Genomic DNA, 15,221 nt, shown 5'->3' on the forward strand with positions numbered 1-15,221 from the left:
TTCCCTGTTCTGGAAAGGATGTTGTGAATCTTGAAAGAGTTCAGACAAGATTTACAAAGACTTTGCTAGGGTTGGAGGATTTGGGCTACAGGGAGAGGCTGAATAGGCCAGGGTTAATTTCCCTGGAGAGGTGACTTCATGGAGATTTATAAAATCATGAGGCACACTGATAAGGTGAACAGCCAGGGTCTTTTCCCCCCAGTTAGGTGGGTTCAAAACAAGGTCACATGGGCTTACGTTGAGAGGGCAAAGATTAAAAACGGATCTAAGGGGCAAAGTTTTCAAGCTGTGTGTGGTGTATGTGTGGAATGAGCTGCCAGATGAAGTAGTGGAGGCTGATACAATTACAACATTGAAAGGCATCTGATTGGGTACGTGAATAGGAAGAGTTTCCAATGATACGGACCAATAGCTGGCAAATGGGGCTCCGTTTGTTGAGGATTCCTCGTTGTCATGGACCAATTGGACCAACGGTCTGTTTCTGTGCTGTACATCTCTATGACACTAATAAATGAAAATAAGATGTGTTCCTCTTTTGTGGAGAGCTAGCAGAAGCACAGATAATTGTCCTTGGAGCTGAGAAGGTTAAGCAGTGATTTTGACCAGGTGCAAATTTGTTTCTAGGATATCTAATCTGCAGAGAGAGGGGAATTGTTAACAAAGTCACAATTTTAGTAACTATTTTCAGGTAATTGGCAAATAAAGTGAATATGTGAACATTATTTTATTCAGTAAGTTCTGAGTATCTGGAACAGTCTGAATGGCAGCTGGACACAGACTCAGCAGTTATTCATAAACAGATTTGGAATTTTACTTTTTAAGGGAAGATTTGGGGGGCTATGGGCAAATGGGAAGGGAATTGGGACAGATTTGCAGCATCTCCAGAGGGAGAGGGTACATCCCAAATGGGCTGAATAGCCCCAGCCCCTGTGCTCTGTGATACTGCCCCATTGACTGTGAATGTTGAAGCTCATCCCAGGGCAGAGAGAGGGAGGATCCCACCACTCACCTCACAATGGGCCCCGATGATTGATGTCAGCGCAGGCCAATAGGGGGCAGAGGGCAGTACTGGAGGACCAGGTCGTACCAGTTTGTCCTCCAACCAATCGGAGTGAATGAGGGCATCCTCAAGGCTGGAACTAAAGAAAGGCACATATCGCAGAGATTTGAGAAACTGGAGGACATGAGATAGGGAGCGTTCTGTAGCTGGTGAGGAATTATATAAATCAGCAAGAGTTGTGAGGCTGGATGAAGTGACAGTGATCGGGAGAGTTGAGGATGGAGGAATTTAGAGTTAGTGAGGATGAGAATCATATTGTTATACAGCAAGGAAACAGGCCCTGTGGGCCAACCAGTCCATGCCGACCATAATTCCAAACTGAATTAATTGTACCTGCCTCCGCTTGGTCCACATCCATCCAAATATTTCCTATTTATGTACTTATCTGAATGTCTTTTAAATATTGTAATTGTATTCACAGCTACCACTTCCTCTGGAAGTTCATTTCACACGTATAATTTTTTTTAAAACCCTAATGTCTTTTCTGAAATCTTTCTAATTTCTTCTCAAAATGAATGCACCACAGTTTTGAATACCCCCCCTCCCCCCAGCTATACACTCTTTCTGATTTTGTAAACCTCTAATAAGGTCACCCCTCAACCTCGTGCATGCCAGTGAAAAAAATTCCCAGCCTATCCATCCTCTCCTTACAACACAATCCCTCCATTCATGGCAACATGCTGGTAAATCTCTTCTGAACCTGCTCCAATTTAATATCCTTCCTATAACAGCACCACCTGAACTGGACAGAGTATTCCAGAAGAGGCCTCCCCAGCGCCCTGTGCATCCTCAACATAACGTCCCAACTCCTGGACTAAAAGGTCTGAATAATGAAGGTAAGTGTGCTAAGCACCTTCTTAACCACCCTGTCTACATGTAACACAAACTTCAAAGACGTTAAGCCTTCGGTCTCTTTGGTTCCATATCACTACTCAAGGCCCTACTTTTATTGAGTGTAAGTCCTGCCCTCATTTGTTTTGTCAGGATGTTATATTTTGCATTTATTCAAACCCAAAAAATTTTTGTGTATAAAGGCGGTAGGATAATAATTAAGAGGGAAATTAGGAGGCAAAAATGGGACGTGAGATAGCTTTGGCAAATAGGGTTAAGGATAATCCAAAGGGCTTTTGTAAATACATGAGGAACAAAAGGCTAACTAGGGAGAAAATAGAGACCCTCAAAGATCAGCAAGGCAGCCATTGTGTGGAGCTGCAGGCGATGGGTGAGATAGGAAACAAGTGTTTTGCATTCGTGTTTACTGTGAGGAAGTACATGGGAGATATAGAATGTGGGGAAATAAATGGTAACATCTTGAAAAATGTCCATGTTACAGAGGAGGAGGAGGAGGAGGTGCTCAATGAGTGGCTAAGGAGCTGGTGCAGAGGAACAGGATTCACGTTTTTTGGATCATTGTGATCTCCTCTGGAGTAGAGTTGACCTGCATAAGAAGGATGGATTGTACCTGAATTGGAAGGTGTCTAATATCTAGGCAGGGAGACTTGCTGGTGAAACTCGGGAGGCATTAAACCAGTGAGGGAGTGGGTGTAAACCCAAGAAGATAGTGAGAATAGAGGTATGTCTGAGGCTGGTACAGTTCCGAAGTCAAATAGTCAAGGCAGGCAAGGGCAAGGCACAGAATGAAGTCGGACTGAGCAGTTGCACTGCATTTACTTCAATAGAAGAGGCCTGACAGGGAAGGCAGGTGAGCTCAGGGTATGGTTTTGAACATGGCACTGGGATATTATAGCAATTACAGAGGCATCACTCAGGGATGGATAGGACTGGCAGCTTAATATTCCAGGGTATAGATGCTATAGGAAGAATAGAAAGGGGACAAGGGAGGAGGGGGAGTGGCATTTTTGATTCGGGATAGCATTATGTTTTTGCTTTGGGAAGATATTCCTGGGAGTACGCCCAGTGAAGTTGTTTAGGTGGAACTGGGAAATAAGAAAGGGATAATCACCTTATTGGGATTTTCTGCAAGGATTTCGTCCGGGTGCTCTCGTTTCCTCCCACAGTCCAAAGATGTGCAGGTTGGGTGGATTATCCAGGCTGAATTGCCCATAGTGTTCAGGGATGTGCAGGTTGGGTGGATTATCCAGGCTGAATTGCCCATAGTGTTCAGGGATGTGTAGGTTGGGTGGATTATCCAGGCTGAATAGCCCATAGTGTTCAGGGATGTGTAGGTTGGGTGGATTATCCAGGCTGAATTGCCCATAGTGTTCAGGGATGTGTAGTTTGGGTGGATTGTCCAGGTTGAATTGCCCACAGTGTTCAGGGATGTGCAGGTTGGGTGGATTGTCCAGGTTGAATTGCCCATAGTGTTCAGGGATGTGTAGGTTGGGTGGCCCTGGGAAATGCAATGTTACAGGGGGAGGTTAGGAGGCTCTCCAGGTCAGTATCAATGTGATGGGCTGAATGACCTGCTTCCACACTGTTTGGAATTCTCTGATAATTCTACTAGTTTTAAAATAGTTACAGAAAATAATATACCAGATCTAAAAGTTAAGGTTCTGAATTGGACAAAGGCCAATTTTGATGGCACAAGGCAAGAACTTTCATCTGGCCCCTCAAGCCTGCTCTGCCATTCAATAAGATCAGGGCTGATCTTTTCATGGCCTCAGCTCCACATTCCTGCTCTCTCACCATAACCCTTAATTCTTTTCCTGTTCACAAATCTACATTTTGCCTTAAAGGCATTCAAGTTGATAACGTCAAATGCTGCACTCGGCAGGGAATTCCACTGATTCACAACCCTTTAGCTGAAGAAGATCCTCCTGAACTCAGTCCTAAACCTGCTCCCCCTTATTTTGAGGTAATGCTCTGTAGTTTGACCCGCCCTCAGTGGAAATAGCCTCCCTGCTTCTATCTTATCTACTCCCTTCATAATTTTATTTTTTCTTCTCCAACCTCCCATTCTTCTAAATTACAATGACTATAGAACCAGTTTTCTCAATCTCTCCACATACACCAACCCTCAACTCCCAACTCAAACTAGTGAACCTCCTCTGTACTCCCTCCAGTGTCAGTACATCCTTGCTAATGTAAGGGGACCAAACCTGTGCACAGTACTCCAGGTGTGGCCTCCCCAGCACCCTGTACAGCTGCAGCATAACCATCACCCTAGCAATGAAGGACAATATTCCCTTCACTGCCTTAATTACCTGCTGCACCTGCATACCAACTTCCTGTGATTCATGCACAAGGACACCCAGATCCCTCTGCACAGCAGCCTGCTGCAGGTTTTCACCATTTCATCATCCAGTTTGCTGTTAGTTCCACCAAAATGGATGACCTCACATATCCCAACATTGAACTCCATCTGCCAGACCCTTACCCACTCACTTAACCTATCTGTATCCCTGTGCAGACTGACAGTGGCCTCTGTAGACATTGCTCTACCTCATCTTTGTATCAAATATGAACTCTGACACTGTACACTTGGTCCTCAACTCAAAACATTTGTGTAAATTGCAAACAGTTGGAGTGCCAACATTAATCCAAACACCCGTTCATTCCCATTCTTTATTTTTTGTTAGTTAACTGATCCAGTATCAATGATAATACCTTACCCACAATGCCATGCATTTTTACCTTATTCAGCAGCCTTTTGTGTGGCAACGTATCGAATACCTTCTGGAAATCCATGTACACCACATCCACCGAGTCCACCTTGTCCAACGCACTCGTCGTATCCTCAAATAATTCCAGTAAATGTGACCTGCCTTTCATGAATCCATGCTGTGTCTGCTCAATGAGACAATTTCTAACCAGATATCTCACCACTACTTCCTTGAGAGATTCAAGCATTTTCCCCACTACAGAAGTTAAGCTAACGGGTCCTTTTTGAAAAATAGTGGCACCATATTTGCAGCTTCCAGTCTGTCAAAACCATCCCAGAATCCAACAAATTTTAGTGAATTATCACAAGGTCTATTTGTTACTCCGCCCCCCACCCACCCCAACCATCTCTTTTAGTCCCTGGGATGCATTCCACCAGAGCCTGGATCCCCATCTACCTTCAGGCTGTTATCTTTCCCAACATTACCTCTTTACTGAGAATGATTGCTTCTGTATCCTCATCTGCCATTGCTTCCATAGGCCTGTGACAATGAGAGTACACAGACAGTATGTTCCTGTTAAGGCCAAGGCTGGTAGGTATAAAGAATGCTGCCTGACGAAAGATATTGTGGGCCTGGTCAAGAAAATGAAGGAGGCATATGGCAGGTACAGAGAGCTATGTTTGTGTGAATCCCTAGAGGAGTATAGGGGCAGTAGGAGTATACTCGAGGTAAACCAGGAGGGCAAAAAGGGGACATGAGATAGCTTCAGGAAATAGGCTTAAGGAGAATCCAGAGTGATTGTACAAATACACTAAGGACAAACGAGTAACCAGGCAGAGAATAGGTACCCACAAAAATCATCAAGGCTGTCTGTGGAACCGGAGGAGGTGAGAGCGATTCTGTATGAGTGGAGAGGTTTTACAAACAAAATGTGCACGTCTGAAAATACAAATTTGAACGTCCCAGTCTCGTGTTTTCAGTAAACGGGGAATTGCCTCAGTGTGGCAGCAGGTATGAGTGTGTGCCGCCATCTTTATTCGGGGCAAGAATTCTCTGGACACATGTGGAGCCACCAGCTTTGTCGGGGGCAAGGTGCAGCCAGGCGCATGTGCAGCCTTTCTCTGGTACAGAGTCATTGGGCAGGATTTACACAGAGCACATTCAAACTCCGAGAAATTGATATTTATTTCTGGATTTGTTTCGTCATTCATTTAAATAATTTGGTATCATAAATGAGTTTACAGGTCATTCAAAATTGGAGGGGTGTGGATAATGAAGAAGGTTACCTCAGATTACAATAAGATATTGATCAGATGGGGTTTAATTTAGGTAAATGTGATGTGCTGCATTTTGGAAAAGCCAATCAGGGCAGGACTTGTACACTGAATGACAAGGCCCTGGAGACGTTTGCGCAACAAAGAGAGCTTGGACTGCAGGTTCATAGTCCTTGCAAGTCAAGTTGCAGGCAGATAGGATGATGAAGAAGGTGTTCAGTATGTTTTCCTTTATTGGTTTGAGCATTGAGTACAGGATGTGGGAGGTCATGTTGTTGTACAGGACATTCGTTAGGCCACTTTTGGAATAGTGTGTGCAGTTCTAGCCTGCCTCCTATCAGAAGGGAGCTGTGAAACTTGAAAGGTTTCAAAAAAGACTTACAAGGATGTTGTTAGGGTTGGAGGATTTGAGTTGTCGGGTGAGGCATAAAAGACAAAGATGCTCCGGTGTTAGAATCATGAAAGTGTTGGCCCCTTAACAGCGCATCAATGAATATTTATGGGCTATGCATATACCTACGTGAACACAGGCCACTCACAATATGAACACCTATCTCCCTCTCTGTGCCGACATTTCTTGTCTATGTGCCCTTTCCTGCTTCCCTTGTAACATTGTGGGTCTGAATACCCTCCCTGTACTGCAGCTATTCCACTGTGTTTCTGTGTTTGCCTCAGCTCTCATGGCCCAATTCAGAATGTGGTTAGAATTATCTCCCACTGGGAGTCCCATGTTTATAATTACAGTTAAAGAGGGTCCCATGTCATCTTGTAAAATTCATCAAACCGATTTCATCATCACAGGTTGGGGTTTGGTAATCCCCCGTGGTCCTTACACACCTCAGGCTTCCTTTCTGTATGATCCTCGATATTACCCTTTTTTCTCTGAGTCACCAAAGTTATTTTAGCCCATTCAGCCTGTCCCCTCCCCAGTGTGTCCCTGTAATATCTGTAAATGCCTGGAGCCACTGATCGGCTGTCCATTGGGGGAACCGACTCTCACCCTCACCCTCCTCATTGCAGGGACAGATTCTGCTGTATACGTCAGGGCATCTTGGCCCGAGGGAGGGTCCGTACATCATCTTCGGTGAGACTGTGTACCTCTACTAATTCATCCATATTCTCCCAATAAGGCCCATTATTACCATTTCTCTATCAGGCTGGGTGTTCATTCACCAACATCTGTCGTTCAGCTGGATAAATGGTTCGGTTTGGTTTCTGTCAGTTCCCTTTGTTGATCCCTACTGTCTAAGTTGAGCTTTGATGCACAGCTGAGCCATAGACAGGGCCTTCTGGGCCTTATAGGGCGGTGGGTCATCCCACCCATTGTCGTCCCTCTGTCCATACGTGGGTGCTTCACCATCCAACCCGTTCCAGTCAGTGTCACCATCCTCACTGCTTTCTGAGGAGAGCGGGGCACTAGGTACCTCCCCCAACTGTAACTACCACCTGGCCCTTTGGCTTTAAGGCCTCACGTCTAAGAGTCACCACCTTCACTTGTTCCTGTTTCCCATAATAATGTAACACATCCTGTCATTCCTGGAATAAAATAGAGCAAAATGTAAATTTGGTTTTACTTGAAATAAGAATAATTTGACATTCATTCGACATATCTATAGAGGTGAGAATTGTACTGTGATTATTTAAGTGAATTTAACGTGATCATACAATGAAAATAACTCTGATAATCAACGACAATGAATGAACTGAATAATATGTGATTATTTGTACCAGTTCTTGCATTGAAAATTCAATTTTATTTTAATGCTTGTCACCCATTACGCCGTGGGCATTGTTATGAGGGAATAAAGTAATGGAAGGATATCAGAGAAAATACATAGACTTTAATTTTAGCTTCACTGCAACAATGAACCAAAACAATATTTGGAAATATGATTAACCTACATAACAAAGTTTCCAGTGTCATTATTGACATGAAAACTATTTTAGTTTGCAAGTTGCTTTGCTCTAAAAATAATTGGAAATGAATTGTGATTATGGATTGACCATTTAAAATATATTTTGAAGAGCATAGTCAGATATATATTTTTGGAGGAAACTTAGGAAAGGAAATAAATATGTATACATTGGTATTAATAGTTTTAAAATGTTTGGAAGTTGACTGGGATTATTCGATTGAGAGAGGCTGCATGATTATTAAGACTAATTCACCTTTTTCATTTCATTGTTGGTTTCACTAGAATCTGTTATGGTCTAAGCTGTTGTTGTGTGCAATGGACTGTCACGAATAGCTTAATTAACCTGCGAGTCTCAGATCAGGGTTCCTTTGTCTGTAATTCAGTCTGTAAGTGCGCGACACACCTGCTTTTCTGAGGGGAAACAGAGATTCCTTTCAAAGGAAATAAGTGGCAGTTCTCACTGAGAATGTTTTCACCCACACACCATAAACAGGGAAGTGTTTTTCTGAAGAATTTCATTGTCTATCTATAAACTGATGGTACCTGTGTTTGTCAGTTTGTGGAGGATTCAGCCCCTTTGTTTTGAGCTGGTTTTATACAAGCAGTTGGTTCATTCTGTCTTTGCCAAGAATGTTGTTTACTTCCCCCTTTTACTGTGATTCTGCAGGTTAGAATATTCTGAGAGTCAGTAATCTTCAATAGCTGAACGTTGAATGATTTTGACTCTAACAGAGCAGTGGCTTTGTTTTCAGCTAATTATTCACTTTCCATTTTCTGGTTGTGTTGAATGTTACAGAAACAGGCTCTGACCAATGTTTCCATTCACTTGTGTTGGAGTCACTGACAGCCACGTGGTCAGTCAGTTTCAGGCTGATGGATCAGTTTCTCTGTCCTATTAGATGGTGGTCACTTGCTCAGTTTCCGATGGTTCACCTCCGTGTCAGTCCATCAGCTGCTGAAACCCTCCATCCAGTATTTGTTCCCTCTCACAGTGACTAATCCAATACAGTCCCAGCTTGTCTCCCACATTCTACCTCCACATCCTCATGATCACCTCAGATTCTACTGTCTGTGTTCTTGCAGCAAGTTGTGGAAGACACCTACTTCAGTTTTAACCTGATCTATATTATGTTCAGAAAGATCATTTCAAAATGTGGTTCACTGCTTTTAAACCTACCCGTGACTTCACCCTGTCCTCCCAGCGTAGTTCCACACCTCCCTGAGGTATCTGCATTTATCCAATTCCAGCTGTGTCAGTGTTTCTTCTTTTATTCTCCTCCCTGTTGGCGGCTTTAGTTTCTGCTGCCTTGAACCTAAACTTGGTCATTCTCTTCCCCCATTTCCTTCAATTCTCCTCCATTCTATCAGCTCTCCTTAATTTCTAACTGTTTGATCAAGGATTTGGTTTCCACCCTTAAAACCGTCCCTTTGTAGATCGGTAACAGCCCCGTGGTATCGTTGCTGAACTGTTAATCCAGAGACCCAGGTAATATTCTGGGACCCTGATTCGAATCCCATCACAGCAGATGTGGAGTTTGATTTCAATACAAATCTAGAATTATAAGCCTATTGATGAAATTATTCTCAATTTTGGGGCTGTATCTATGAAGGTCTTTAAACTTTCCTTACTCACTTCTGCAGTTACTGCCACTGCCACTTCCCCAAATATCTGCCCTGTTTCAGTTAGTATTTCACTCGCGTTACCCACATACTTACTACCCCGTTGTTGTGGGGTTTCTACGACCCTGTGAGCTCTAATCCTCATTATTGCTGCTTCACTGGGATAGTTAGCTGCTCCCACAAACTCTCTGACCTGTACTTCGTGCTCTATGTGGCCCCCAGACAGGGCGATGTACCCTCACCGAGCACAGGCCAACACATGGTCATGAACAATACCATAGGCATGCTGACTGTCTGCGTATATGTTGACTCCCTGACTCTTGACTAATGTCAATGCTTCTATCAGGGCTTGTGATGGTTCTGCCAATTCTGGAGAATTCTCCACAAAATTCCCACAGTAATTAAACAATCTTAAAGTTTGCCTTACCTCCTTCACGGTGTGGGGGTGGATAGTTTTGAAATCATGGTCTGTCGTTCTGCTGGGATTGTCCCCTCTCCCTTCCTGATTTGATCTCCCTGATGTGATGTCCCAGGTATATCTCTCCCTACCTTCCCACTCTCTGTGGGTTAATTTTAAGCCCGGCCTGCCTGACCTGACCCTATATCTGTTTAATATCTGGATCTGTTCTTTCTCACCAACTGAGGTAATGAGGTGTTGGTAAGATCGATGTTACGAACTCCATCAGCCATATATCGGTGGGATATACTGGATTATTGTGGGATCCCTGAGGTAACTGGATCCAGGTGTCCTGTTTTCCTCAGCCAGTAAATGCCAGCCTATTCTGGGATTCCAGGTGCACAGGTATGGACCAGAACCCATTCACAATATCAAGGGCTGAGACTATATCCTGTTGCGGTTTCAATTCATTACATACAGTGGTATGGTTCGCTAATGTAGGATACCCTTTAGTGGCTGATTTACTGAGGGAGGTATACTCAATAGTGAGGTGGGATGAGCCGATCGGCGTTAGTCTGGGATACTGTCGGTCTGACTATTCCCTGGTTCCGTCAATCTGTTACTGTCACAATTACTGCCTCCTCAGCTTTAATGGGATCCTGTTTGTGTGGGGAGTGAGAGGGGCCTCAATCTTTACAGGATCTACAGGTAATAACCCACATTCCTGTTTGAGTTACCCACACTGCTGTTTGGATCATCGCTGTCACAATTACTGCCTCCTCAGCTTTAATGGGATCCTGTTTGTGTGGGGAGTGAGAGGGGCCTCAATCTTTACAGGATCTACAGGTAATAACCCACATTCCTGTTTGAGTTACCCACACTGCTGTTTGGATCATCGCTATAACTCCTCAGATTCCCTGACTGTTCCAATCTCCCTGCAAGGTAACTCTCTGGAGATGTCGCCTCTCTTTTGCTTCCTGTCCCAAGCCTGTCCAGGTTGTTCCCATATTACAGTTTGTGTCTCTACGTCAATAGTTGCTCCGATCTGTTCGAAACTGACAACTCCCAGAGCGGTCCCTTCCTCAGTTTCCCACACCCATATCTGAATATATTTTGCCATATCCGTGATCTGCGTCGGGAGAGATTTATTTCATCCAGTTTCCTCGATTCCCTCTCCGACTGCTCTCATTTTAGTAATGGAGGTGGTAAGGGGCAAATCCATATCGGTAATTATATAGATGATCCTTTTATTAAGATTTGTTCTGCTGGTTCGCAAACACAGCATCAAAGAATATTCATGTGCCTAAGTGAACACATGCACAAACACAATGTGAACATCTGTCTCCCTCTCTCTGCCTACGTTCCTTGCCTATGTGCCCTTTCCTTTTTCACTTGTAACATTGCCAGTCTGGTTACCCTCCCTGTATTGCAGCTATTCCCCTGTGTTTCTGAGATTTTCTCAGCTCTCATGGTTCAATTCAGAAGGTGGTTAGAATGATCTCCCACTGGGAGTCCCATATATATAATTACAGTTAAATGGGGTGCCAGTTTAAATACATCAAACCAATTTCATCATCACAGGTTAGGGTTTGATAATCCCCCGTGGTCCTTACACACCTCAGACTTCCTCTCTGTATGATCCTCGATATTAACCTTGGTTTCCTGAGTCACCAAGGTTATCTTAGACCATTCAGCCTGTCCCCTCCCCAGTGTGTCCCTGTAATATCTATAAATGCCTGGAGACACTGGTCGGCTGTGCACTGGGGGGAACTGGCTCATACCCCCATACTCTCATTGCAGGGACAGGTTCTGATGCACATGTCATGGTATCTTGGCCAGAGAGATTTTGGCCTGACACCACCATCGGTGAGACTGTAATTCAACTAATTCATCCATATTCTCCCAATAAGGCCCATTACTATCATTTCTCTATCAGGCTGGGTGTTAACTCACCAACATCTGTTATTCAGCGGGTGAACGGTTCATGTTTGGTTTCTGTCAGTTGCCTTTGTTGCTCCCTACCGTCTCTCCAAGTTGAGCTTTGATGACCAGTGGTGCCATAGACACGGCCTTCTGGGCCTTACAGGGTGGTGGGTGATCCCACCCATTGCCGTCCCTCTGTCCATACGTGTGCGCTTTGTCATCATCCTCACTGCCTTCTGAGGAGAGCGGGGCACTAGGTACCTCCCCCACTGTAACTACCTCCTGACCCTTTGGCTTTAAGCCCTCACGTCTGAGGGTCACCACCTTCACTTGTTCCTGTTTCCCATAATAATTCAACACATCCTGTCATTCCTGGAATAAAACAGAGCAAAATGTAAATTTGGTTTTACTTGAAATAAGAATAATTTGACATTCATTCGACATATCTATAGAGGTGAGAATTGTACTGTGATTACTTAAGTGAATTTAATGTGATCATACCGTGAAAATAACCCTGATAATCATCCACAATGAATGACCTGAATAATATGTGATTATTTGTTCTTGTTCTTGCATTGAAAATTCAATTTTATTTTAATGTTTGTCACCTATAACACCATGGGCATTCTTATTAGGGAATAAAGTAATGGAAGGATATCAGAGAAAATAAATAGACTTTAATTTTAGCTTCATTGAAACAATGAACCAAAACAATATTTGGAAATATGGTTGAATTACATGAAAAAGTTTCCAGTGTCATTATTGACGTGAACGCAATTTTAGTTTACAAGTTGTTTTGCTCTAAGAATAATTTGAAATGAATTGTGATTATGAATTGACCATTTAAAATATATTTTGAAGTGAATAGACAGATATATTCTTTGGAGGAAATAAATATGTATACATTAATATTAATAGTTTTAAAATGTTTGGAAGTTGACTGGGATTATTTGATTGAGAGAGGCTGCATGATTATAAAGACTAATTCACTTTTTTCATCGCATTGTTGGTTTCACTAGAATCTGTTGTGGTGTCAGCTCTTGTTGTGTGCAATGGACTGTCACTAATAGCTTAATTAACCGGCGAGTCTCAGATCAGGGTTCCTTTGTCTGTAAGACAGTCTGTAAGTGCGCGACACACCTGCTTTTCTGAGGGGAAACAGAGATTCTTTTCAAAGGAATTAAGTGGCAGTTCACACTGAGAATGGTTTCTACCACACACCATAAGCAGGGGGGGAAGTGTTTTCCTAAAGAATTCCAATCACTATCTATAAATCTAATGGTATCTGTGTTTGTCAGTTTGTAGAGGATTCAGCCCCTTTGTTCTGAGCTGTTTTTATACAAGCAGTTGGTTCATTATGTCTTTGCCAAGAATGTTGTTTACTTCCCCCTTTTACTGTGATTCTGTAGGTTAGAATATTCTGAGAGTCAATAATGTTCAATAACTGAACATTGAATGATTTTGACTCTAATAGAGCAGTGGCTTTGTTTTCAGCTAATTATTCACTTTCCATTTCCTGGTTGTGTTGAATGTTACAGAAACAGGCTCTGAGCAATGTTTCCATTCACTTGTGTTGGAGTCACTGACAGACACGTGGTCAGTCAGTTTCAGGCTGATGGATCAGTTTCTCTGTCCTATTAGATGGTGGTCACTTGCTCAGTTTCCGATGGCTCACCTCAGTGTCAGTCCATCAGCAGCTGAAACCCTCCATCCAGCATTTGTTCCCTCTCACCATGACTAATCCAATACAGTCCCAGCTGGTCTCCCACATTCACCTCCACATCCTCATGATCACCTCAGATTCTACTGTCTGTGTCCTTTCAGCAAGTTGAACACCTACTTCAGTTTTAACAAAATCTATATTATGTTTAGAAATATCATTTCAAAAGTTGGTTCACTGCTTCTTCAGGACCTTCCTGAAGCAGGGCTCATGCCCGAAACGTCGATTCTCCTGCTCCTTTGATGCTGCCTGACCTGCTGCGCTTTTCCAGCAACACATTTTCAGTTGTAATTGTATTAACCAGTTTATTACAAGTTACTGACAAAATATTTTAAGAGGAGCTGCTATTGGTGTTGGAAATGCTGCTGGATGGTATAATAGAGGGCTGGAGGAGAGAGTGAGGACTGCAGATGCTGGAGATCAGAGCTGAAAATGTGTTGCTGGAAAAGCGCAGCAGGTCAGGCAGCATCCAAGGAACAGGAGAATCGACGTTTCGGGCATATGCCCTTCTTCAGGAATGAGGAACGTGTGTCCAGCAGGCTAAGATAAAAGGTAGGGAGGAGAGACTTGGGGGAGGGGCGTTGGGAATGCGATAGGTGGAGGGAGGTCAAGGTGAGGGTGATAGGATTCGAATGGAGTGGGGGCGGAGAGGTCAGGAAGAAGATTGTATGTTAGGAAGGTGGTGCTGAGTTCGAGGGATTTGATTGAGACAAGGTAGGTGGAGGAGAAATGAGGAAACTGGAGAAATCTGAGTTCATCCCTTGTGGTTGGAGGGTTGAGGTGAATACAGTACTCGGTTTTGATGAGAAAGTTGAGCAATGTAAGATTCTTTTATCTTTGTTAATAAGAAGAGGCAGAGATTGCAGGTAGGACATCTACAAGCATCCACCCTCACCACCACTGATGCTCAGTAGTGGCAGTGCCAATCAAGCAGGCTGCTTTATTCCGGATGGTATCAACTTCCTTGAGTGTTGTTAGGGCTGCACTCATCCAGGCAAGTGGGGAGTATTCCATCACACTCCTGACTTGTGCTTGGTAGCGTTTGGACAGGATTTCAGGAGCCAGGAGTTGAATTACTCTTGTATACACTGTGTTTAGGTGGTGAGACCAGTTCAGTTCCTGATCAATGATAATCCACAGGATAATGTTGATAGTGGATGTTCAGTCATGGTAACACCATCGAATGTCAAGTGATGGTGGTTAGGTTATTTCTTATACGTGATAGCCTGCATTTGTGTGGCATGTATGTTACTTGCCTCCTGTAAGCCCAAGCCTGGATACTGTCCAGGTCTTGTTGTACTTGGACTTGGACTGCTTCAGTACCTGAGGAGTTAATTATTTATTGACATTAAATATTCATAAGATTATGCGAATTCCTTTTTTCTATCCAATATCATGGACTGTATCTTGTGGTCACTCTCATATTCACTTTCATTATCTTTTTATTTTCTTCTTAATTCAGACACAAATGTTTGAACATCGATCAGAATAAAATTGCATAAATTAAGAACACATGTTTCTACAAGTAAACTCATTGAATGAAATGCATTCCTTCTGTATTGTCTGCATTTTGACAAAAATTTAAATTCTTTTCAATAACTATTGAATGGCTCATTTATTGTCCTCAATCCATCAATCTAGGTATTATAATTCAGTCTTCAGTTTACCGATCTTAGTGTATGTCTAATCAACGTCAGAGCAAAGTGTTTTTAAAATATTGAGTCAATTTATTTGTTCAGAATACAACT

Source organism: Chiloscyllium punctatum, chromosome 4 (assembly GCF_047496795.1).
Source record: "Chiloscyllium punctatum isolate Juve2018m chromosome 4, sChiPun1.3, whole genome shotgun sequence".
Classification (NCBI taxonomy): Eukaryota; Metazoa; Chordata; class Chondrichthyes; order Orectolobiformes; family Hemiscylliidae; genus Chiloscyllium; species Chiloscyllium punctatum.